Consider the following 26,599-nt stretch of genomic DNA (forward strand, 5'->3'; position numbering starts at 1 on the left):
TCCATGCCCCTCATGATTTTATAAACTTCTTTGAGGTCACCCCTCAGCCTCCGATGCTCAGGGAAAACAACCTTAGCCTATTCAACCTCTCCCTACAGCTCAAATCCTCCAACCCTGGCAACATCCTTGTATGTCTTTTCTGAACCCTTTCAAGTTTCACAACATCTTTCCGATAGGAAGGATATTGGAGTTCCATGCAATCTTCCAGATATTGGAATATTTTCCATTTTGAGAATTTTGCATTGTTGTAAAGGTTCACAGACCAATCACATCAAAGTTTGGTGCAAAGTTACATTTCTTTTATTTTTCCTTGTTTGGTAACCCAAGAAAAATATATCTTATCACACTTTATCAATCAAAAATCAGTTTTGATTTTCTGGAGGAACTATCTGTGGTTTCTCTGTGAATGATATCAAATTAGATGGCAATTAATATCAAATCAGGTGGTGATAAATATCCACTAGAAGTAGGATTGAGATGAACCAAATTTCTTTTATGTGGAATTTCTACAGTTAACAGATGTGTTTTTATCCTATCATTTCAGCCAGATTACAAAACAGAGATAAAGAGACAAGTCTATTAACTTCATTTAATCCATTGCAATGTTGGTTTCTTCCTTTCTTGAAGAACATGAAATAAAGCTGGGTGAGCTATGAGGAGGATACGGGATGGTTCAGTGTGATCTGGTCAGGTTGTGTGTGGGAAAATGCATAGCAGCTAAAGAATAATGTAGATAAATATGGGACACCTAGGATAGTAGGACCGCTGCCTTTGAGATCGTAAGCTGTTCTGCCTTTCCCCTCCCAAGTCCTTCTAATATCACCAGACTGGGTGTCATTTAATGCAGTCTTCAACATTATTTTATGCAACATCTCCTCCCAGGTTTTACTCCCACTATAAATATTTCTACATTCATGTATGTAAATACACTTACCACTAGCACATCTCCCCCTCAAGTATCTGAAAAATCACATATTCAGGTCATCTGGAGTTTTCACAATTTTTTCAGAATGTGCTCTGTTTGGCTCGAGGACCATGGGATTTGTTTTTGAATACTTGCAGTCTGTAAGTCATTGCAGTCAAGAAGTTCCCAATTGAGTTTAATGATCCCAATCAGTTATTGATGGACGATCGATTTGCAATGAGAAGAGGTTCCTGCATTTCTTTTGTACAAGTCTCATAACAACTGTATCAACAATATATGATTGCTGCTAGTCTACTGACTTCAAATGACCATATCTATCCTGTTATAGTTCCATATCGAACCTATTACCCTGGCTCAAGTATATCAAGTATGTACATAGACATATAGATTATAGTGGATAGCTTGCTGTTCACTGTATTGCTTATTGGAGGGTTTTCTTGTATTTTCGTGGCCAAATCTGTGGTTACCCTTCTGAAGATAAATAGAGGTTTCTCATTATTGTTCAAGAGAAAAATAGATGATTTCCCACCTCCTATGGCCTAATGAATAATTCCCATCCCTTTCTCTAACATTACCAAATAAACCTTTCTGCCTGTGGCATTAAAGGTGAATCCCATTTGCTTAACACCTTCCCTTGGACAACTCATTGTCCATGGTGCTCCTAATTACATGCATTGTTTTACAATTTTAATAAAAATGTGGAGGTGCTGGTAATGGACTGGAGTATACAAAATTAAAAATCACACAACGCCAGGTTATAGTCCAACAGGTTTAGTTGAAAGCACACTAGCTTTCAGAGCATCGCTCCTTCATCAGGTGATAGTGGACTCCACTGTCACCTGATGAAGGACCGATGCTCTGAAAGCTAGTGGGCTTTCAACTAAACCTGTTGGACTATAACCTGGCGTTGTGTGATTTTTAATTTTGTATACCCCAGTCCAATACCGGCATCTCCAAATTATGGCTCCTTCATCAGGTGATTGTGGGGCAGGATCATAAGACAAAGAATTTATAGCAAAAGATTACAGTGTCATGTAAGTGAAATTATATATTGAACAAACCTCGATTGCTGTTAAATCTTTCATCTTTTACAATGGGTTGCAGGTTTTGGTTCATTAATGTGTAAATCCCAGAACTTCTTTCAAGTCACATTCTCGAGATAACTTAAGACTTTAGATTAAAAAAAAAGTGACAGCTCATGGATAGCACTGCTGCCTCACAGCGCCAGAGACCCGGGTTCGATCCCCACCTCCCACACTGTCTGTGTGGTATCGCACTTTCTCCCCATGTCTGCATGGGTTTCCTCTGAGTGCTCTGGTTTCTTCCCACAATCTGCAGATGTGCAGGTTAGGTGAATTGGCCATGCTAAATTGCCCATAGTGTTAGGTGCATTAGCTAGGGGTTAATATAGGGTAGGGAAATGGGTCTGGGTGGGTTGATCTTCAGAGAGTTGGTGTGGACTTGTTGGACCAATTGGCCTGTTTCTATAGGGAATCTAATCTATAGGGAATCTAATCTAATCTACAGCTCAGACAATACATTAACAGTGTGAGGTTAGAGTCTGTCTGTATCCCAATCTTGAGTCAGACTGGTTCTGTTTCCAAAGTGGAACTCATAAAATATTACATGGATTGGCTGTTTACATTGTGCACTTTTTGAGCAAAATAGAATACATCAGCAAATATACTTCTGCAAATGCAAATTCACCCCATAGACTTATATGCGTGCGTGTGTGTGTGCATGCATGAGAGAGTGAGCGTTAGCATGTGGTTGAGTGTTTGATGCGTGGTAAAGTGTGCTTGTGAATGTGACAGAGTTAAAAGCCTATGAGAGGGAATGTGTGTGAGTGAGAGTGTGGGGGGTATATGTGCCTATGAGAGAGGGTCTGCATGAGTGTGTGAGTATGTAAGAGTATGTGCATGAGCGAGTGCATAGTGTAGTGGGGTTACCGGTAGTACAACATGAGCCCAAAGCCCTGGTTGAGGCCATCCTCATGAGAGCTAAACTTGGCTATCAGCGTCAGCTTAACGACTCTGCATTGTTGTGTATCCTGAAGTCCACCTTGGAGGACGTCCACCTTGGAGGACGGCCACCCGAAGATCCAAGGCCAAATGTCCCTGACCGAGTGTTCACCAACTGGGAAGGAACATCCCTGTCTGGCGATTGTTGCGTGGCGTCTATTCATCTGTTGCTATAGCCTCTGCTTTGTCTCGCCAATGCACCATGCCTCAGGACATCCTTGCCTGCAGCATATGAGATAGACAACGTTGGCCGAGTCACATGAGTACGTGCCGCGTACATGGTGGATGGTGTCCCCACGTGTAATGGTGTTACCGGTGTCGACACTTTGACATGTCAGTGATTGCCCTGACAGGGTTGTACAGTGTTGAAGACGATGTTGTCCTGAAGGCTGGGCAGTTTGCTGCCTTGCCAAGCAGACAAGGCGACGGAACCACACCATGTACATGCACACCAAGAACAAGTAACTGGAGAAACTTGGCATTACTACTAACAGTAGCCAAGCCTTCCCTGGCACCACAGTTGAAAGTGTTATTGCCATGGGGAAATCGATTATCAACTTATCGGACCACACCCTTCAACTGGAAGAGAGTGAAGTTCTCAGCTGAGGGTTTAATTTCTGCCCCACCACCAAAATGGACCCTACTGGTCTTCTGGCAGGCACAGAGGAATTCATTAGATGAATGAGACTCCTGGAATTCTTCCAGGAAGTCAGCAGTGATCCCAATGAACCAACCGATGAACTGAAACAGACATCAGAGGGTTCCATAATGGAGCCACCAAAGAAGGAGTCAACTTGGACCCCTCCGGAGGGCTGCTGTCCTGGGCTTAACATGTATACTCAAGCAACCAGGAAATGTGCAAATGTCAGATTCATCAGCTGCACCCACAAGGTAGAGCAAAACATCACCCGATCACAACATAATGCCATCCGTGTTCTCAAAACCAATCGCAACATTGTCATCAAACCAGCAGATAAAGGAGGAGCCATCGTCATTCAGAACAGAATGGACTACTGCAAGGAAGTGTACCGACAACTGAACAACTAGGAACACTACAGACAACTACTAGCTGATTCAACCAAAGAGCACACCCATGAACTAAACACATTGATCAGGACTTTGGATCCAGTCCTTCAGAGTTCCCTACGCAGCCTCATCCCACATACTTCTCATGTATGGGACTTCTACTGCCTTCTGAAAATACACTCAGCCAACACACCTGGATGTCCTACCATATCAGGCAATGGGACCCTGTTTAAGAACCTCTCTGGCTATGTTGAGGGCATCTTGAAACCCAGTGTACAGGGGAATCCCCAGCTTCTGTTGCAACACCACAGATGTCTTACAGAAACTCAGCACCCAATAGACTAGTCGAACCGGAGACAATGAACGCGTTGGCACTCTTCACCAGCGTTCCCCATGAAGATGGCATTGCTGCAACAGCCTCAATACTCAACACCAACAACTGCCAATTTCCGAGCACCATCCTGCAACTCATCAGCTTCATCCTTGACCACAATATCTTCACTTTGACAACCAGTTCCTAATCCAGACATACGGAACAGTTATGGGGACCAAATTTGCACCCCAATGTGCCAACATTTTCACGCATAAGTTTGAACAAGATTTCTTTGCTCCACAGGACCTCCAACCAGCACTATACATCAGATATGTTGATGACATTTTCTTCTTCTGGGCTCATGGCAAGAAGTCACTGAAATAACTGCACAGTGATATCAACAAGTTTCATCCCACCATCAGACTTACCATGGACTACTCTTTAGTATCTGTCTTATTCTTGGACACACGCATTTCCATCAAGGACAGGCACCTCAGTACCTTACTCAATTGCAAACCCATGGATAATCTCACAACGCTGCACTTCTCTAGTTTCCACCCTTAACATATTAAAACAGCCATCCCCTACGGACGAGCCCTTCACAGACACAGGATCTGTTCAGATGAGGAGGAATGTGACAGACACCTGAAGGTGCTCAAGGATGCCCTCATAAGAACAGGATGCGATGCTCAACACATCGATTGCCAGTTCTGACATGCCACATAAGAAACCATAATGATCTCCTCAGGAGACAGTCATGGGATGCAACCGATAGGGTACCCTTCACTGTCCAGTATTCCTATGAGCAGAGAAATTACACCATATTCTTCACAGCCTGCAACACTTTATCGACGATGATGAGCACCTCACCAACTTCTTCCCTACACCTCCACTTTCCTCCTTTAAATAACTGCCAAATCTTAAACAGATGATTGTTCGCAGCAAACTGTCCAGCCTTCAGGACAGCATTGACCACAATACCGTACAACCCTGTCACGCCAACCACTGTAAACATGTCAGAGTGTCAACATGGATACCACCATTACATGTGGGTACACCACCCACCACGTACGCAGCAGGTACTCACATAACTCGGCCAACATTGTCTATCTCATACGCTGCAGGCAAGGATGCCCTGAAGCATGGTAGATTGGTGAGACCAAACAGACACTATGACAATGGATGAATGGACACCAAGCAGCAATTGCCAGACAGGGATGTTCCCTCCCAGTGGGGGAATATTTCAGTGGTCAGGGACATACGGCCGCAGATCGTCAGGTGACCATCCTCCAAAATGGACTTCAGGATAGGCAACAATGCAGAGTGGCCAAGCAGAGGCTGATAGCCACACTTGGAACCCAAGGTAATGGCCTCAACCATGACCTTGGGTTCATGTCACACTACAGGTGGCCCATTCTCTCTCTCTCTCTCTCCTTCTCCCTCACATTCACACATACTTTTAAATACTCATGCACTCATGCAGACCCTCTCTCATACACATGGTCTCTCTCATACACTCAAGCACACACTCTCTCACAGGCTTATATTCCATTACACTCTCACACACACTCATCAGCAATCACACGCACATGCACTCTCTCTCTCTCTCTCTCTCTCATGCACACGCATATACGTCTGTGGGGTAAATTTGCATTTGCAGAATTATATCTGCAGATACATTCTATTTTGCTCAAAATGTGCCCAACCTGCAGGCAGTCAATGAAAACAATCAATTCATGTAATATTTTATAAATTCCACTTTGGAAATAAAACCAGTCTGACTCAAGATCGGAATACAGGCAGACTCTAACCTCACACGTTTAATACATTGTCTGAGCAGACATGTCACCTTTTGTTGTAGAGCCTTAAGTTATCTCAGAAAAGTGATTTTAAAAAAGTTCTAGGATTTGCATACTAATGAACCGAAATCTACAAGCCATTCTAAATGATGAAAGAGTTAACAGCCATCTAGGTTTAGATTGGTCAACATATCATTTCAGTTGCATGACACTGTAATCTTTTGTTATAAATTCTGTGTCTTAAGGTCCTGTTCCACACCTACCTGACGAAGGAGCGTTGCTCCGAAAGCTAGTGCTTCCAAATAAACCTGTTGAACTATAACCTGGTGTTGAGTGATTTTGAAATTTAATCAAGATCACCTCTTTGTTTTACTAGCTTCATTGCATGTTTCCCAGTTCCTTCCCATCTTAACTACAGCCTCAGTAATAGATCTCCTACTCTGCAGCCTCGATAGTCTCATTATATTCTATGGTAGATTCTGTTTGATTAGATTTATAAATTGCCCGTTATTGCTTTAATTCTGGCTTTACAATATTCCCAATACTGTAATCTTGGATTAAATTACTTCTATGGCCCTTGATATTCCTTACTGTGGCCATGCTTTACTCATTGTGACAGCAATGTTCATTTTGAGCTGTTAAGTACTCATTTTCTATTTCTTACTTTTGCAACCTGTAACTGTGTCTTTTAATTTATTACAGTTTTCACTTTGCAACCATTGCTGTATTCACTCTCTGTTGCCGACCTCTAACAGGGAGTGCTCCTACATTTCATAGTACAGGATGCAGTCTGTAACTACCAGATGTGATTAGTGTACTAGCTCAACATAGCTTCTAGCTCATACTTCCTGCTGTTCTTCTCTTACTGCATTGGAAGTGCTTTCTTCTAATGTCAGTGCAGACTCTCCCCTGTAGAATCTTGTCACAGTTTGACTGTTTCGGGTATTTTGATTTGTTCAGTATCTTGTACAACTGACTGTCTGTCCAAGTCGTTCTTAAAGGTCCAATTCGAATTTTTTCTGGTTTCAATAGAATCTGTTCTTTGCAGCTAAGTCAATTTCCAATCCCTGTCACCATGCTGTATAAGCATGAGATACCTTACACTGCCAACATGCAATGGAATAAGACTGTTGCTACTATTCCCTTTTCTGATTTGATGTAGCAGACATATATAAAATTAACAGATATAAACAACTAAAAATTCTAACAAGAGTATCCTGTCTTAAACATGATGTTGCATGATAGCAATCCGATACAAGTTAAGCAGCAAAAGACACTGTCACTTAGACTATTGGGAGATCTAGGTGTAGGGTTGCATTCAAATAACGTCCAAAATCAGCAAGTGGTGAAAACAGTCTCTTTTTTTCATCAATCACAGCTCAACTTCGAGGCGACAATGGAATTCCGAAATACAGTTCTTACAAAAGCCCCTTTATACACAATTCTTACATATATTAAAATCTCATTTTTATGCATAGTACACAAGGGTTTGAAGGGCTTCTGTCCTGGGAAACAGGAAATGGGTTAAAACATGTGCTAAGTGCTGGCTATTGCTTCTGATAGGATTAAGGGTATCTGTCCAGTTTGCTTGCATAATCAAGAGATGTCGTTTCTTTCGGCTTTTAAATTAGCAAATGTTAGTAAAAAATACTAGGCCTATGTTCTAAATAAGTTAGAAATTGTAATATAAGAGTAAAAGATATTAAACTGATTACTGCAGCTGTGTGGTAGATTTATTTACCATTTGCTGGTATGAGTTTCATGCAATTTCATGCAAAGTGCTATTTTGTCAAAAACACAGGTACAGGCAAATGTTAAGAGTTTGTGAGTCCATTCAGTATTCTAAGAACAGTAGGGTCGAAACTGTTTTGAAACTGGCTGGTCCATGTGTTCAGGCTTCTGTACCTTCTCCCTGATGGTAGAGGCTGCAGAAAAACATTGCCAGGGTGGAATGGATCTTGGAGAATGCTGGTGGCCTTTCCTTGACAGCAGGCCTGGTAGATGGATTCTATAGATGGGAGGTTGGCCTTTGTGATTGACCAGGCCAAGTTCACCACTCTCTGTAACCATCTCCGATCTTGAATGGTACAGTTGCTGTACCGGGTAGTGATACATCCAGACAAAATGCTCTCAATGGCACATGTATAAATGTTGGCAAGAGTATCTGCTGTCATGCCAAATTTCCTCAGCTGCCTGAGGAAGAAGAGATGTTGTTGGGCCTTTGTAATCAGTGTATCCACATGAGGAGTCCAAGAAAGCTTGTTGTGGATGACACTCCCAGGAGCTTGACAGTCTCCACTCATTCCATTTCTGTGCTGTTAATGTGTAGGGGGGTATGAGTAATATCCCACCGAAAGTCAATAATGAGTTCCTTGGTTTTGCCGGCATTGAGAGCTAGGCTGTTCATAGTGTACAATTTTATGCTCAATAATCATTCTAGAAATTGCTAAAATTCATTCATGCGGTGTGAACATACCTGGTAAGGTCAGATTTGTTGCCTGTCTCCAATTGTCCTTGAACAGGTGGTAGTCTGTTTGAATCTCAGCAATCCATGGTATAGGTACAGTCTTAAAGAGAGCATTACAGGATTTTTGCCCATTAACAATGAAGGGGAACTTGAAGACCATAGTATTCCTGTTTACTGCCCTTGTCCTTCTAGGTGCTTGAGCATGTGCATTTGAGGGAGCCATTAAAGAACTAGTCATTTGTCATCGAGTGTAATTACATAGCAGTGTTCTCATTGTGTATTTGTCATTTTTATGTGATTACAGAACATTTTATGATTATATGATTGGCTAAATCTGTCAGCATGACTCAGAGGCAGCATTTTTAACTCCAGATACTGAGCTCAAGGCTCACTCCTTAAACTTAGCTATCTGATCTGAGCTAATACTCCAGTGAAATGCTGCTGTCAAAGGTGCCTTTAATTAAGTCGCAAAACTAAAACAGAAGAACACATAGCCAGAAGCAACAAAAGAATAAATACAATGAAACTCAAATGAAAGTAAAATTCATCCATAAGCATACACAATGCAACTTCTGAAATGTTACATTAAGAAAACATACCACACAATTAGAAATGCTGTGATTGATTGTTCTCTTTAACATCATGTTTGATTTTTGTTTCAAGATGGCGATGGAATAATATCGCAACAGGTGGGCTTCTCTTCAAGGTGCCTGGGGCTTGTCTCCTCTGTCCGCTTTCCTTTTCTCCCCCCATTCTATGTTTTGTAAAAAACATTTCAATTTGTTAAGGTACCTTACGTTCTTTTAATGAACTCGGCAAAAGTTGTCTTCTCCTGGTCCAGGCCCAGCAAAGAGGTAACTTTAAATGAGCCTGAACGGAGGTACAGTCTAGATTAGAATGGTGCTGGAAAAGGATAGCAGGTCGGGCAGCATCTGAGGAACAGGAAAATCGACAGAGAGGAGGGTGGTGGAAGATAGCTCCTCTCGACCTATCACCTCCAACCCCACCATCATTCACCTATTGTACTCTATGCTACTTTCTCCCCATCCCCCCCCCCCCCTCCCCCACTTCATTTAGCTCTCCACCCTGCAGGCACTCTGTCTCTATTCCTGATGAAGGGCTTTTGCCCAAAACGTCGATTTTCCTGCTCCTCGAATGCTGTGCTTTTCCAGCACCACTCTAATCTAGGCTCTGGTTTCCAGCATCTGCACTCCTTGTTTTTACCTGAATGGAGGTATAGACCTACCGCATGATGGGGCAGCTCCCGGTCTGACAGTCTCATCCAGGAGGGACACTCTCCTGGTGTGGTGGTCTTGGCCTGGAGGTCTTCTTCAGCGGCTTCCGGGTATTCTGGAAACCCCAGCATGAAGGTGTCGTCTTGGTATGAAGGTCTCATGCTTATTTCGGAGGTGACTTATGGGTTTTCCAATGGCCCAGCATGGAGAACTAGTCCTGGTGTGGAATTGTTAATTGAGCTGTTGTGAACTTCTACTTTTTCTTCCTTACTTATGACTTCTGTTATTAATTTAGGTCTCATGGTATGGTGACTATTAAAACTTTTCACTGAATTGAATTGAATTGAATTTATTGTCACCTGTACCGTGGCACAGTGAAAAGCTTTGTCTTGCAAGCAATACAGGCAGATCGCAGAGTTAAGTAGCACAGATAGTAAATTATAGGTAAACAGCAGGAAAACTAAAAACACAGGTACAGGCAAATGTTAATAGTTTGAGAGTCCATTCAGTATTCTAACAACAGTCGGACAGAAACTGCTACGACACCGGCTGGTCCATGTGCTCAGGCTTCTGTACCTTCTCCCGTTGGTCAAGGGTTGTAGAAAAATGTTGCCAGGGTGGAATGGAACTTTGAGAATGCTGGCAGTCTTTCCTTGACAGTAGGCCTGGTAGATGGATTTTATAGATGGGAGGTTGGCCTTTGTGATTGTCCGGGCCGAGTTCACCACTCTCTGTAACCGTTTCTGATCTTGAATGGTACAGTTGCCATACCAGGTATTGATACATCCAGACAGAATGCTCTCAATGGCATACCTATAGATATTGGCAAGGGTATTCACCATCATGCCAAATTTCCTCATCTGCCTGAGGAAGAAAATATGTTGTTGGGCCTTTGTAACCAGTGCATTCACATGAAGAGTTCAAGAAAGCTTGTTGTGGATGACCACTCCCAGGAGTTTGACACTCTCCACTCGTTCCACCTCTGCTCTGTTAATGTGCAGGGGGGCATGAGTAACATCCCGCTGAAAGTCAATAATGAGTTTTTTGGTTTTGCTGGCATTGACAGCTCAGTTGTTCTCAGTGCACCATTTTTCCAGGTCTTCCACCTCCCATCTATAGTCTGCTTTGTCACCATCTGAGATTCAAACGACTACGGTGGTGTCATCAGCAAACTTGTAAATGGCATTAGTCTAGTATTTGGTGACGCAGTCATGGATATATAGTGAATACAGTAAGGGGCTGAGTATGCTCTCCTGGGGGGCTCCAGCATTGAGTGTTAGTGAAGATGAAATATTGTCCCCAGTCTTCACTGGTTGTGACCTGTGGGTCAGGAAACTGAAGATTCAGTTGCAGAGAGTGGGGCTTAGTCCAAGATCACAAAGTTTAGTAATCAGTCTTGAGGGAATAATAGTATTGGCGGCTGAGCTGTAGTCAATGAGTAGGATTCTTATGTAGCTATTCTTGGTGTCAAGATGTTCTAGGGAGGAGTGAAAGGCAAGTGATATGGCATCTGACTTGGATCTGTTGGTCCGATAGGCAAATTAGAGTGGGTCAAGAGTAGTGGGAGGCTGGAGTTGATTAATGCCATGACCAGCCTTTCAAATCACTTGATGACCACCGAAGTTAGGGCTACTGGGTGGTAGTCATTGAGACATACTGCATGAGCATTCTTAGGCACAGGGATGATATTGGCCTCTTGAAACAGGCAGGGACAGTGACCTGCTGCAGGGAGAGGTTGAAAATGTCTGAGAAGACCTTGCAGTTGATCTGCACATGGTCTGAGTGCACGCCTGGTACTCTATCTGGTCCCATCGCTTTCCTTGGATTCACACAAAGGAAAACTGATCTGACCTCTGGTGCAGCATACGTTTTTTTATAAAAATACATGTGACAATAAATTACTATTCTATTCTAAAATGTTTAATGTTTGAATACTTTGAAATGCATTGATTTTCAGTCTGCAATGTTAATGCTGGGAGTGCAAGGTCATGAAATATACCCTTATCTATTCACTTCATATGAGAAAACATCTTGAAAAGGTAATATAATTGCTAAAACACTTTCATAATCTTTTCCATGAATATTGGGATGCAGCAACATAAATATCTGAGATTTGCAGAGATTGAAATTATCATCCAGATCCAGTGGTGTTTGACTGCTCTCAATTCTCCACATGACCACATTCTTTGGTGCAGTACTGATGGCGGGATGTTATCTGCTTTAGAACAAGAAACATCTCTTGCACGTGACTCATGACTTTTCTCAGTTTTCTATGTCTGGTGTCTTAACTGCATTATAATCAGATCTATATTTTAAATGGAACCCTGTTAGATCAAACCACTGGAATCCTCAAGCAATCAATCTAATTCCTGCACAGGCTACAGAGGTCCTTGCAATAAAACCTGCGAAGATTGTCTGATATGACCAATTTGCTGCCAGCTGGAGATCTCTACTTTATACATGATGAAAGAAATGTTATGAAGCTAAAGATTATGACAACAAAGTGGGAGGGTTCCAGTGCTTGTCTCCATCTTGAGGCTTGCATTAATTATTCATGCAAGAGCACCTCAGCTTAAGAATCCCTGCTACCTCTGTCAACAATCATGTCCAAAATCTCTCAGTCCTTCCACTCTCAGGAAATTATTTTTTTCTATTTATTCATGTGATGTGAGTATCTCTGGTAAAGACAGCATTTATTTATCACCCCATTTGTTTAGACTCCAGTTAAAAGTCAACCCATTGCTGTGGGTCTGGAGTCATATGTAGGTCAGACCAGATAAGGATGGCAGTTCTCCTCCCCTAAGGATATAGTGAAGCAGGTTTTTAGGACAATCAGCTGAATTGAACTGCATCTGTTTGAAAACAAACATTGCTTCATGTCAACTAACAATGCAGGAAATTTGTCTGTCAACTCATTTCCCATAGGAAGGGAAAATATCTCTTTCCTACTACTGACTTTGGTCTTTCACACCACCACTGCAACTGGTTGAGGTCACTCAGCCTCCTGCTCCAGAACATGGTAGTTTATAGTCCACCAGTGAAAGACCCACTTCCCCTTTAAGATGCTAAAGAACATCTTTATGTAACACCCATCAGGTTAGGGTTTTCCATTCTTCCAATCAATTAACAAACTATCAGCACCTGACTAATTCCAGGTAAATTCATTTAGTACCAAAATAGCATGGTCTCATACTTATCATATCAGGTGAGCAGAACTCATGGCCCACTTACCACTGGTCCATGTAATATTACATATGAAACTCCTCGCATGCACGTGGTTTTAGCATTCAACTGTTGTGTCACTTATCAATGTTTTGATTGTAATAGCTAACATTAGTAGCCTTTCTCCTATCATAACAAAATCCCAATATGCCTTCCCAACTACAAAAATAATTAGCCTTTATTGCATTTGATGCTAAATAATCTTCTTAATCCCAGAGCCTTTTTTGAATCCTGCATTTAGTACCTGTTTGTAAATTCCCTGACAGTATTCAATTTAATGCATGTGTTAATTAAATTCAGAGCAGAATTCATACTTGATTTTGATCATTAACACAATCATTTTGGACAGAAATAAATGCTTCAACAGAACAGTTATGGCAAATACTGCACAACTCCTATATTTGTGTCATAATAGAAAGTCAGGAGAATAAAACACTGCAGTATTTACAGCACCATCTGTTGACAGTGAAAATTAGACCAGACAGATATTTCTGCAGGTGAAGTCACTTGAGTTCCTGCCTTCTGTTAACTGCTTTGTATTGCTTTCTGTAAAGAATAAACTGTCTGACTTACCTTCATCTCTTTAATTTTACTTAAATATTCTGTGGCAGGTATATTTGCTGTCGACTTTTCAGTGATGAGATAACATCAAATACTTTTTTAAAAAATTGTTTGGGGCTCTGAATTTTATTTTATCTTTTTCAAGATTTCTTACTTTGCAAGTTAGTTGAAATATATGTAAGGTTTCTTAAAATTAATTATGCTAGAGAAACAATAGATTTTATGGCCAATTTTACACAAATTAGTGTATAAAAGATGTTTATTGCCCTGTTCCAAAATTCAGGGGAAAAGGGTGCAAGTCCATCATTGCACTAGTATTTTCAAAGATTTCCCTATTGGAAGATCTGGGGTTGTTCCTACAAGCCCAGGATAGTCAATGGAACCTGTTTCTGAAGGCTCTATCTAATTTAAATGTTGTAATCTTGAAAAAGCACCTTGTGCAGATGCTCGTGAATAAATCGTTGAGATCCCTATGAGCCAGGCAGTCAGGATCTAATAGCAAAAATCAAAAGTATCTCAAGGTCACTTTGTTGTTTGTATTTGCTCTATGCAAGACCTGCTGAAGTCAGTTTCAACTCCCTCTTTACTGCTACCAAGCCCTTATTTTGTTGATACAGGTATCTTCCAAGTCTTTTTGACAGATCCAAATTAAGTCCCATTCATTGTGCTAGGTGGCAGTCTACTCCATAAGTCGTGTGCATCAGTTACAATATACTTAATTTTAAAATAAACCAAGAATTAATGTTATGTTTCTTTCTTGGATGCGTTTATTTAGGCAACGAAAAGTATTACTGCCAGAAGGTTTGGTACAGTGGTTCAGTGGTTAGTACTGCAACCGCACAGCACCAGCAACCTAGGTTCAATTCTAGCCTCAGGCAACTGTCAGTGTGGAGTTTGCATGTTCTCCCTGAGTTTGTGTGGGCTTCCTCTGGGTGGTCTGGTTTCCTCCCACAATCCAAAGATGTGCTGGCCAGGTGAATTGGCCATGCTAAATTGTCCATAGTGTGAGGTGCGTAGTCAGAGGAAAATGGGTGTGGGTGGGTTCCTCTTTGGAGGGCCAGTGTGGACTTGTTGGGCCAAATAGTCTGTTTCCACACTGTACGGAATCTTAAAAAAAAAGGTTGTTAAATTGGCAAGAAAGGCTGTGGAGCAAAATAGTTCAAATCTCAGTCAACTTTATAAATATGTTATTAAGGAACTGATATGCTTGAATCTGGAATAAAGAATCAGGGTTACCAAATCCCATATGATCTGATGTGTCAGTATAATCTTAAAGTGTGTTCAAGGAAAAGGAGAGCATAGCCCTGGGCTTGGTAACAGATGAGCATCACTGGTGTTTCTATGACTTGCGCCATCATGTTGTAACAGTAAGGGTAAAACCTGTAAGATCAGATTCATAGAGCTCTATTAACAACACCACCTCTCCCCCTATCTTTACCCATGAGAAAGAAATAAAATTATAATTTTATCACTCATCCTCACCACTTGGTTCAATAAAAATCTCAATGTTCCACGCCAAATCTGAAACATGCTGCCTTTTACATAAGTGCTCATTGATATCTTTAAAATTTCATCAAAACCGTGGTCCTGAATTTTCTTGGATTGATTTTTTTCCCCCATTGCTCCAACAGAAATGTACACAATTTAGTGGAACAATGTTCTTACATGTGTGAACAGGATTTCCATTAGATTTCCAGAGTTGCTGAATCAAAAAGTCCAAAGAAATCCAATCTTCTGTCTTTACTTTGTGACAAAGACATGTATACATTGGGAATTTTTAAGTCCGATAGCAGTGGTGATTCCTGCTCCCAACTGTACAACTGACATAGATATAGCTCAGAAATATTCACAAAATACAATTTAGCATGGCATCAAACAAACACTCATTCTAGTCACTAAAATTGGTGAGATCTCTGTGCAAGTGTACCCACTAATGCAGAGAATACATTAATGAGAACAATCGGACACCAAGTCAGATGGACACCAAGTAATGTAAACAGGAATTGATCAAATGGGACTCCAACTGCAGCTATGGTCTGAGACTCATAGTATTAGCCTATCTTTAAAAATAGAATCCAGGTTTTGAAAAGCCTGAAAAGAACTCATGAGTGAAATCTTCGTTATGAGAAATAAGGACATGAATGCTTACAAAAAACAGGATTTTTAAAAAAATTGTTTTGGGGGTGTGGGTGTTGCTGGCAAGGTCGACATTTATTGTCCATCCCTAGTTGCCTTGGTAATGGGTCAGAGGCTTTGATGAAAATATATGGCTTGCTGAGACATTTGAGAAGGCAATTTAAAGTCCACCAAAATGCTGTGGTTCTGAAATCACAACTAGAGATCTGTCAAAGATGACAGATTTCCTTCTCTAAAGGACTTTAGAGAATCAGATGGGTTTTTAATGGAAACTGAGAATAGTCTAGTGTTTTTCTTCCTGATTTTTATTAAATTCAAATTTCACCATTCACCATGATGGGATTCGGACCCCTGTCCCTCACACATTAGCTTGGGTCTCTGGATTACTACATTACCACTGCGCCAAGGCCTCCCCATTAATTTTTTCCAAAAGCAAAATCTACTGTTATACTTCAAGTTTTGAGCTAATGCAACTAATTTTCAATCCCATCAGATTTTCTCACGTTCATGCATGGTTCTGTTGCTTTATATCTAGAACATAGAACAATACAGTGCAGAACAGGCCCTTCAGCCATTGATGTTGCGTCGACTTGTGAACTAATCTAAGCCCATCTCCCTATACTATTCCATCATCGTCCATATCCTTACCTAAGGACTGTTTAAATGCCCCAAATGTGGCTGAATTAAGTACATTGGCAGACAGGGCATTCCATGCCCTTACCACTCTCCGAATAAAGAACCTGCCTCTGGCATCTGTCTTAAATCTATCACCCCTCAATTCGCAGCTATGCCCTCTCATAGAAGCCAACATCATATCTGCAATGGATTATTGCTTCACTGTAGGTGGGAATTCCTGTGCAAGCTTTGTCACATTGAGAATTCTCATGCACATTAGTGAGTTGATTTCATGAGTAAAGCAGTGGATTCAAATAACTGTGTTAGGATGGCAATGTGAGAAAACTCTGTTAAAGAAGAATTTAAGTATTCAGATTGTTTCTGGAGAAATGTTATGTTAAATTGAGACAAATCCAACTTTTAATTTTTTTTCTTTCATTTTCAGTCAGCAACATGCATAAATCATGTATTAAAAAGTATTCTAAAATTAACAAGACAATCCACTATTAACAAACATTTCAAATTATACTGGGGATAGCGTATCTCAAGACTCCAGGGTTGATCCCATCACCACCTTCCTGTTTGAAAACAGATAAATTGGCAGTTAAAATTTAGAAGGTGAGTTAGCTGTTCAGGATTCAACCCTATCTTGAAAATGCCAGTTACAAGGTTCTGCAGCTGGTTGAAATGCCCATATAAAACTTGGAATCATATTGTGTCCAAACGACCTGGCCATAGTTTAGTAGGAGCCTGACTGGAGACACCAAAGCTGAAGAGGGACTGCAACACTTCACAACATAAGAAGTTCTCCAAGGTAAGTGTTATTATTCACCACTCCTTCCCAATTCCAAGACCCTTCTGACACTCCTTTCCACATCTGAACCCTTCTGAGACTGCTTCCTATCACTCACTTGCAAACTGGCAGGCAAGTAAAATAATGGCTGACAGGACATAACCTTGTTACCATGGGCAATGACTCCATAAAAGTTGCACTAAAGGGATGCTTCGACCAGAGTAATCTTTGATAGGACCCTAAGTGTTAAAAGGTGGATTCAATGCTGTGAAGGGTCAGAGGGAGACTGCAATGATGCTTTAGCTTTAGTTAGGCACAGGAGCAAAACCACTACTAATGATATGTTCAATTCCTGTGGTGATGCAAACACAAGACTAACATATAGTAGATCTCACCCTTGGTTTGAACCCCTTAGAAATAACCTTGGAAAATGCGGACTGTGCACTTCTTATCAAGGCTAACTGAAATAAGGATAAGCCCAAATTACACTGGTCCCTCAACTAATTTCTGGCCTTCCATCATATTGATGACTGAAATAATCATAAACCTTTGGCCCCAAGTTATTTAAGGCAGGAATTAAAGAAAAATAGTTACTTGTATCTTAAGTTTGAAAAAGTATTTCAAATATTATAATACTGAGACCTGTGTTATTTATTATGGATAATGTGAAATATATTTACCTTGAATCAGTTATCTGGTATTGCTGCAAGAAATGTGATGTATAGATACTGAACTTTGCTAAGGTAGTCAGGGTAAACATCAGAAACTACAATCCCAACCCTGAATTGCTCATAAACAATGACAAAGAAAACCAAAATACTACATATTCACAAGTACATATTCACCAAAAGTACATATTAACCATTAGTACATATTCACAAGTTTTAAACAATGCTGAAAATGTATGACCCATTTTTAAGGTAATATGGTTTTTAATGGAGTTTTCTGTTCTATTCAATAACTCTACTACAAAGCAGAGCTATTACTGTGATATATGGAAAATATTACCGTTCAAATGACTTTTTCCATTAAAGACTCACAGTCTTTATTTTGGAAACAGACCATCTGCTGAAGTTTAAAATCTGCTTTCAGAAACAAAGTTGTATTTGGTGATGATACATACATACGAAACCAGCAACATGAGAAGAGAAATAGGTAAATAAGGTCACAGTGAATTATGCTTTTAAAACTATTACAGCAGAATTTTATTAATTAGGGAAAGTACCCCTTGTTCAGAAAATGTGCCCCCTTCTACCTCATCTCAGGGCAAGCCAATAAATGCGACAGTGAATTTATTATGCCCGTAAGTGCATCATTTAGCCATTGGTCCTGGATCAGAATGTACATGAGTAGGATATGGCACAGTCCACTTACCAGATTCAAAATGCTCACTCAAATACTCTGCTTGTAACTAATAAGCACTACTTTTAAAAAATATTGAGTAAACTTTTGAGAAATGATAGAAGTCCAACACATGATGATAAAATCTTGAATATCAGAGTATGGTAGACCATAATAACTTGAAACAAGAGGTGGCTGTTTAGCTCCTCAAAGCCTGCTTTGTCATTTAACAGGATGATGGCTGATCGTACGTTGCTCGCGTCCTCTTTCCTGCTTTTGCCCCACAATGCTTTGATTTAAAGTGATAATGTTATTCTGTTTGTAATACAAAGGTCTGAACAATTGAATTAAGTATGGAATCATACAGGACAGAAGGCAGCCATTTTGACCCACTGAGCCAAGGTTTTCGAAAAAGCTACCCTTACCCATTTATTTCTACTCCCTTACCATCTATCCATTACACTTTTATTTTCCTCTTCAAATATGTGAGCAATGCAGTTTTGAATGTTATTGTTGAATCTGCTACCACACCTTTTCAGGAAACACCTTCTAGGTCACAGAATAAACTCATGATCACATCTGTCATTCCCCTGTACCCTAAGGTAGTGAAGAGGAAGATGATAGACACTGCATCTATTAAAAAAAACTCCTGTCCTCTTTCGATTTTTGTTGCCAAGCACTTTTGTACCCTCTAGTTGTCAATTGTCCTGTCACTCAAAGTTTTATTCTCTAATCTATTCCATCAAAAACACTCAATGAATTGGAGTTTAATTTAGATAAATGTGAGGCACTGCGTTTTGGGAAAGCAAATCTTAGCAGGACTTATACACTTGATGGTAAGGTACGAGGGAGTGTTGCTGAACAAAGAAACCTTGGAGTCCAGGTTCATAGTTCCTTGAAAGTAGAGTCACAGGTAGATAGGATAGTGAAGGTGGCTTTTGGTATGCTTTTCTTTATTGGTCAGAGTATTGGGTATAGGAGTTGGGAGGTGATGTTGTGACTGTAAGGACATTGGTTGGGCCACTTTTGGAAAACCGCATGCAATTCTGGTCTCCTTCCTATCAGAAGGACGTTGTGAAATTTGGAGGGGTTCAGAAAAGATTTACAAGGATGCTGCCAGGGTTGAAGGATTTGAGCTATAGGGAGAGGTTGAATAGGCTGGGGCTTTTTTCCCTGGAGTGTCGGAGGCTGAGGAGTAACCTTATAGAGGTTTACAAAATCATCAGGGGCTTGGATAGGAGAAATTGACAAAGTCTTCTCCCTGGGGTGGGGGAATCCAGAACTAGAGGGCATAGCTTTAGGGTGGGAGGAGAAAGATAAAAAAAAGAGACATTAGAGCCAACCTTTTCATGCAGAGGGTGATACATGAATGTACTGAGCTGCCAGAGGAAGTGGTGGAAGCTGGTACAATTGTAACATTTAAAAGGTATCTGTATGGATATATGAATAGGAAGGGTTTGGATGGATATGGTCTGGGTGCTGCCAGGTGGGATTATATTAGATTGGGATATCTGTTCGGCATGGATGAGTTGGACCGAAGGGTCTGTTTCCGTGCTGTACATCTCCATGACTCTATGACTCTATACCTCATTTTAAGTTCACTGCTTTAAGGAGAACAATCTAAATGTCCCTATTCTCTCCCCAGAACTGGAGGTCCTCATCCTTGGCACTATTCTGGTAAATTTCATCTGCATTCACTCCAAGATATTAACATCTTTTCAAAATGGTGCCCAGAATTGGATCCAATCTGCCAGCTAAGGTCTAACCACGGATTTTAATGTGTTAGTTTAGAAATATAGAAACATAGAAAGTAGGAGGAGTAGGCCATTCAGCCCTTAAAGCCCCCTCGACTATTCAATATATTCAGTACAGGTTGTTCTGCTATAATGCACATTTCATTAATGCAAATTAGCTATAATGCAACTGAAAAAATGGGGGCACTGTTTCTAAAGTATGAACTTTCAAATCATGTATTGTTTATAATCCGATTCTGGCCCCATTAGTTTAAATGGTGCTGCTATTACATGATTTTCTTGTAACACGGGATTGCATGAGAACAGAACTACCATGTTATAGCAGAACTGACTGTGTCATGCTCCTGCTTTCTCCCATACCCTTTGATCTCTTTAACAAACACCTCCTCTCTTGTCACTGACCATGCATCATCCCCAACAAGATTCCACACTCGTACCTGAGTATATAAAATAGGTAATGAGGGTGTTTTGCACTCTTGGAGGTATTGTCCTTTGAATGAGATGTTCAATGAAGTACTTCCTTCTTAGGTTGGTGTAAATATTCCTATAGCACAAGTCTGATGAAGAACAGGGGTATTATCTTTGACGCCTTGGCCAATATTCATCCATCAATCAACATCACAAAATAAAAGCTGTTCATTGTCCCAGTGGCATTTGTAAACATTTGCTGAGAGTAATTGACTGACATTACACATTAGAACAATGACTACAATTCACCTGGCCTGCACATTTTTGGACTATTGGAGGAAACCAGAGCACCCGGAGGAAACCCACACAGACACAGGGAGAATATGCAAACTCCACACAGTCAGTCGCCTGAGGCAGAAATTGAACCCAGGTCTCATGCACTGTGAGGCAGCAGTGCTAACCACTGTGCCACCGTGCTGCCCATGACACTGAATCCTCATTGCTAATCATGATTCCATGATGCTATATTATTAAAGACACAGGCCCCAAAAATCTACCAGTCAACCAGTATAGGAATTGAACCTACACTGTTAGCATTACTACGTGCACACTCTAATCAATTGTGTTGACCATTCCCCTCACTCTTATTATTGCCTCCACAATACTTTGGTTACTAGTCCCAATATTAATTGGCAGTCTGGCAATTAATATTGAATTTGAAAAAGCTGGATATGAAAAGCTAGCTTTGGTAGCCAAGAAGCTATCAGTTTGTTGTAAAATCGAAACTAGGTGATTAACATCCATGGAGGAGAGAAACGTATCATCCTTAACCAGATTGGTCTATATGCGATTCCAGTTCCACATCAATGTCACTGAATCTTTGTTGTTCTCCAAAGTAGCCAAGCCATCATATCGTTGTATCAAACTGCTGTACTAGTTCAAGAAAGTCCATTGTCACTTTTTCAGATCAACTATCTGCTTTTGTGGAGGTTACACCTACAGCAAGTTGGGTGCCCTACATTGTTAAGAAACGTTGCTGGAGGTTCTTCAAGGTAACTGTTAATTCACATTTTAACAATAATGGACATTTTAATTTAGAACAAAGTCTACGAGTTACTACTTCCTTCAAAGTTTCTCCATCATGTGATCAATTACATCAGTACTGGCAGAGCTTTCTTTTTTTAAAAAAATGTTAACCCATTATTCAACAAATTCAGACCGAGAAACAAATGCCAACTTTCCAAAAAATGTCAGCCTTGAGAATGAATTAACAAAAAATACAAAATGCACAACATTTACAATTGTGTCTGGAAATTGGAATGTAGCTGATTTTAACCAAGTGTTAGAGACAATAAATAAAACTAAAAAAAAAGTAGAAATCAGAAATGAGATGGTAAAAGATACATTAGTAAGCTAACAAGAGACTAAGAGAGACAAGAGCTATGGCATTTTGAACCACAGACTCACTGGAGATACTGACCACAGACCACAGATACAAGCCACAGGTCACAGAAGTGGGGTTTGCTACTTCTTCAGCCATTTTGTTAAGCACATGACACACCAGTTTGCCTGTCACAGTGAAAATCAAACGTTTGTGAACCCTCAAGTTGCGCAAGTCCAGGAAGCAAAGATTTTATTCAATTATGTGCAAGGTAGAAGGTCATCTTGGATACCTATTTTAAAAAAAAACTTCTCAGAAACACAGTTTTCAGAACACATTTATAATTATCAACTTCATACAATCCTTTGTTATCTCACATTCAGCTTTTGGTCAGCGTGTTGCCATGATAACGCAACCATGTTGTCTAGATTCTCAATTCACTTTATCTCATTGTTCTCTGTGTAACAATTGATGCTATGCCTAAACAGGTTTTTTTTTAGATTACTTACAGTGTGGAAACAGGCCCTTCGGCCCAACAAGTCCACACTGACCCGCCGAAGCGCAACCCACCCATACCCCTACACATACCCCTTACCTTACACTACGGGCAATTTAGCATGGCCAATTCACCTGACCCGCACATCTTTGGACTGTGGGAGGAAACCGGAGCACCCGGAGGAAACCCACGCAGACACGGGGAGAATGTGCAAACTCCACACAGTCAGTCGCCTGAGGCAGGAATTGAACCCAGGTCCCTGGCGCTGTGAGGCAGCAGTGCTAACCACTGTGCCACCAGGTTGTTATGAAGAAATTGGGCATAACTACATGACTGATTTCAAGACTATCCCAGACTTTAATTTTAACCCCCTCATTAGTGTTTCTTCTGGAACCCTGGTCAGGGGTCACCAGAGATTGGTGTGTCTTGGATTTTCTCATTGACTGTTCTCTTACAGCTCCACTGAAGACCTAATGACCTAGAATGGACCCAGGACTGTCAGTTCCTTAGAAAGCAAAATCTTCATAAATGTTCCAAATTTCATATTCCTCGACCTTGGCAATGGTGGATATCTGAATGTAACCTTTCAATGTTAGCATAACCCTCTGCAACGCTTGGGATATGATCAGGCTTTGCTACACGGACTGACCAACAGAACAGCAATGGGTGCAGCAGCTGTTGCCTCCATCCTTACTTCTCACTGTTACATTACATTCTTGCCACCTTGGTTCAATTAGCAATCAAGTCTTCCAAGACTTTAGCCAGACCTCAGCTTGGTTCCTTTGTGATCTATCTTTCATGATTGATTGACAGTTTCATTTGATAAACCTCTTGATGATGGCTCGGGCCTTTTGCAGGCCATTCCTGCAGGGAAAGTGTCAATATTTAATAAATAATTCCACCTTGGGCTGAATATGTAAATAATGAGGGTGCTGCTGTAAGATGAAAGTCCCCCTCAGTAAAGCACTTGATGATCTGTTTGCAGAAGGAATGGTTGTTATCATACTCAAATCCTCTATAGTAGAACCTCATTCAGTCAATCAATAAGATCCTCTGTTAGGAAGAAATTAGGACTGTTTTCTAGGTCTTTTCAAGAGGAGCAACTAATACCATTGTAGCAGAAATATTACTATTGAGTTTCAGGGTATCTGAGGAGTGTATGACATAATGTATTGATTCAGTGCAATATTCTCATGTTGATATCAAACAGTGCCATTCCTACGTGGAGCTCAGTAACCTGAGGATCCATCAACCTATAATGCTCCATTCTCAGGGATTCAATTTAAATTCTGCTGAATAACTTTCATTGGCATGGTCTTGTGGCACAATCTTCAGGAATTTAACTGTAACCTCCACTTTCCCTCCTCTGGGACGTGGAGCTATTAGGCCTTTTCTTTCTTTGAGTAAAGATATAGGACATAACCTTTTCACGACATGATGGATACGCCCGGATACAGTTCCAAATCTTAAATCATCAATATTGAGCTGAAATTACCCAAAATTTCCCAACAAACATGTCACACTTCCTCTCTTTAAATTGTGAGTCAGTTGTCTTAATAATGATCTGGGAAAGCAGTTTTAATCCTTCTGTCATGCCTTACCCCTGAACCTATTTGGTTGAAGGGGATTACTCAGGTGGGCCAGTGGTAGATGTTACCTATTTATCTTCCCTGGTGACCATCTTGTTAATCTCTAGATTTGATGATGAGTCAAACCCATCCAGTTCTCCTGGTCTGGGACCTGATGGTGGTTGCACTGCACATTTCCTCCCCTTTCACTTCAACAATGCTTTTTCTCATGGCCCTGTGTCCAACAATTAACACACTGAGTCCATCTTGTTTATTCTGTCAGCACACCCTTGCACAATGCCCAGTCCTATCAACACTGGCCAGTCTTGAGGTCTTCATTCACTGCTGCTGCTATTTCCATTAAACTGTCTATGGGATGTGTTTGACTTGTTTAACATTTATTGCACATGCTCATTGTGTACTGGCTCTATAAACAGACAATATGGGCAAAATACCAATATCACATGCTTGATCAAACGTTTTGAATATGGATCACTACAGCAAAGGAGGAAGAAAAATAGTCTGGTCATGTTCAAGAAACTATAGAATAGATCGGAGGAAATTGACAAAACTAAGTACTTGGTGCCCTCTGGCAATGACAAAACAGGAGGAAGCCATTCACACAACCTACAAAAAATGGTGATTTCCAAGACAGTGCAATCCTTATTTTTATTCCTGTCACTATTCAAACTACACCAGGACATAGAAAGGATAATTTTATCTATTTCCAGTTAGCAGGAAAAGAGTGAAGAAATAATTAAAGGTACTGGCTGCATTTTCTGTTGACTGACAATGCTGAAACCATTGGTTCTGGCAGTGGGTGATCTTCCCACCAGATTCCAGGAAAAGCCTCAACAATAAATGTAAGCTTGGGTTGACATAGAGTCATAGAGTCATAGAGATGTACAGCAGAGAAACACACTCTTCAGTCCCACCCATCCATGCCGACCAGATATCCCAACCCAATCTAGTCCCACCTGCCAGCACCCAGCCCATATCCCTCCAAACCCTTCCTATTCATATGCCCATCTAAATGCCTCTTAAATGTTGCAATTGACCAGCCTCCACCACTTCCTCTGGCAGCTCATTCCATACATGTACCACCCTCTGCATGAAAAAGTTGCCCCTTAGGTCTCTTTTATATCTTTCCCCTCTCACCCTAAACCTATGCCCTCTGGTTCTGGACTCCCCGACATCAGGGAAAAGACTTTGTCTATTTATCTTATCCAAGCCCCTGATGATTTTGTAAACCTCTATAAGGCCACCCCTCAGCCTCCGACGCTCAAGGGAAAACAGCCCCAGCCTGTTCAGCCTCTCCCTATAGCTCAAATCCTCTAACCCTGGCAACATCCTTGTAAGTCTTTTCTGAACCTTTTCAAGTTTCACAACATCTTTCCAATAGGAAGGAGACCAGAATTGCACACAATATTCCAACAGTGGCCTAACCAATGTCCTGTACAGCCGCAACACAACCTCCCAACTCCTGTACTCAATACTCTGACCAATAAAGGAAAGCATACCAAACACATTCCTCACTATCCTATCTACCTGCGACTCCACTTTCAAGGAGCTATGAATCTGCACTCCAAGGTCTCTTTGTTCAGCAACACTCCCTAGGACCTTACCATTAAGTGTATAAGTCCTGCTAAGATTTGCTCTCCCAAAATGCAGCAGCAGCTTGAGTTGCACTGGATGACTTTTCCAGATCAAATTGTCAAGGCACCATTAGTCCGCTGAAGCTTTGAAGATTTTCCTTGCAAGGGTCAAGTATTTACCTTTCGTCCCTATAAGGAGTATCTGGTGTTCTGCGCCCCCAGGTTTCATTTGACACCCATGCTCTTCTTATCCCTACCTACCTCACTCCCAACCTCAGATTAATCTTGTTGCCAGCAGCCTTCTACTGACATTGAACTGCCTGGACTTCATCCTCCACCGCCATGAAATGACAGAGAGTCTGACCAGCAGCATTCACAAGTTCAAGTGGTTAAAATTAACTGCACTTCCAACTCAAACTCGAGTGGGAATGTCATCCAATCCCATTGGTTTCAGACTAAGAGTTAAAAATGGTTCCAAATCAAAACTAAGTAGTTGGTGGAATAAGTTTTCATTCGTGTTGAGAAAAGGAAGGCATAGAAGCCTTAACTTCAGTTTTCATAATTTGCTTTATGGTCTTTTAATTTGATAGGAGAATGCTCACATACAGCAATTGAACAAGTGCTCTGAAAGACAAACTCCGTTCAAAACTGAAATGCACAGCATTATTTGGTATGGTTACAAAAGCTAATGAACTCTCTAACCCAATGATTGAGTACAAAATAAATGTGCAAGTGCAGTGTTGATCAAAATAGAGAAAAGCAATTTACATTTACCTATTCAGGAAGAAATTCTATCAGATTTTGATGATGTTAAAGAAACTTCAAATGAGACATACTTGGTAAATTTTAGAAGCCACACTCTCATTCCAGGTTCACATTTATAATCCTTCAATAGATACTTTAGACTTACTGATTCCAATGTTATTCTGGTCAATGTCCCAAA

General features: G+C 40.8%; 1 long non-coding RNA gene across 2 annotated transcripts in view; it reads right to left on the minus strand.

The window, feature by feature from the left end:
- LOC132821897 (uncharacterized) overlaps positions 1-26,599 on the minus strand; it is a 59,701-nt gene that overhangs the window by 20,358 nt on the left and 12,744 nt on the right. The gene's annotated exons all lie outside the window — the stretch shown is intronic.

The sequence above is a fragment of the Hemiscyllium ocellatum genome, chromosome 13, assembly GCF_020745735.1.
Source record: "Hemiscyllium ocellatum isolate sHemOce1 chromosome 13, sHemOce1.pat.X.cur, whole genome shotgun sequence".
In the NCBI taxonomy this organism is placed as follows: domain Eukaryota; kingdom Metazoa; phylum Chordata; class Chondrichthyes; order Orectolobiformes; family Hemiscylliidae; genus Hemiscyllium; species Hemiscyllium ocellatum.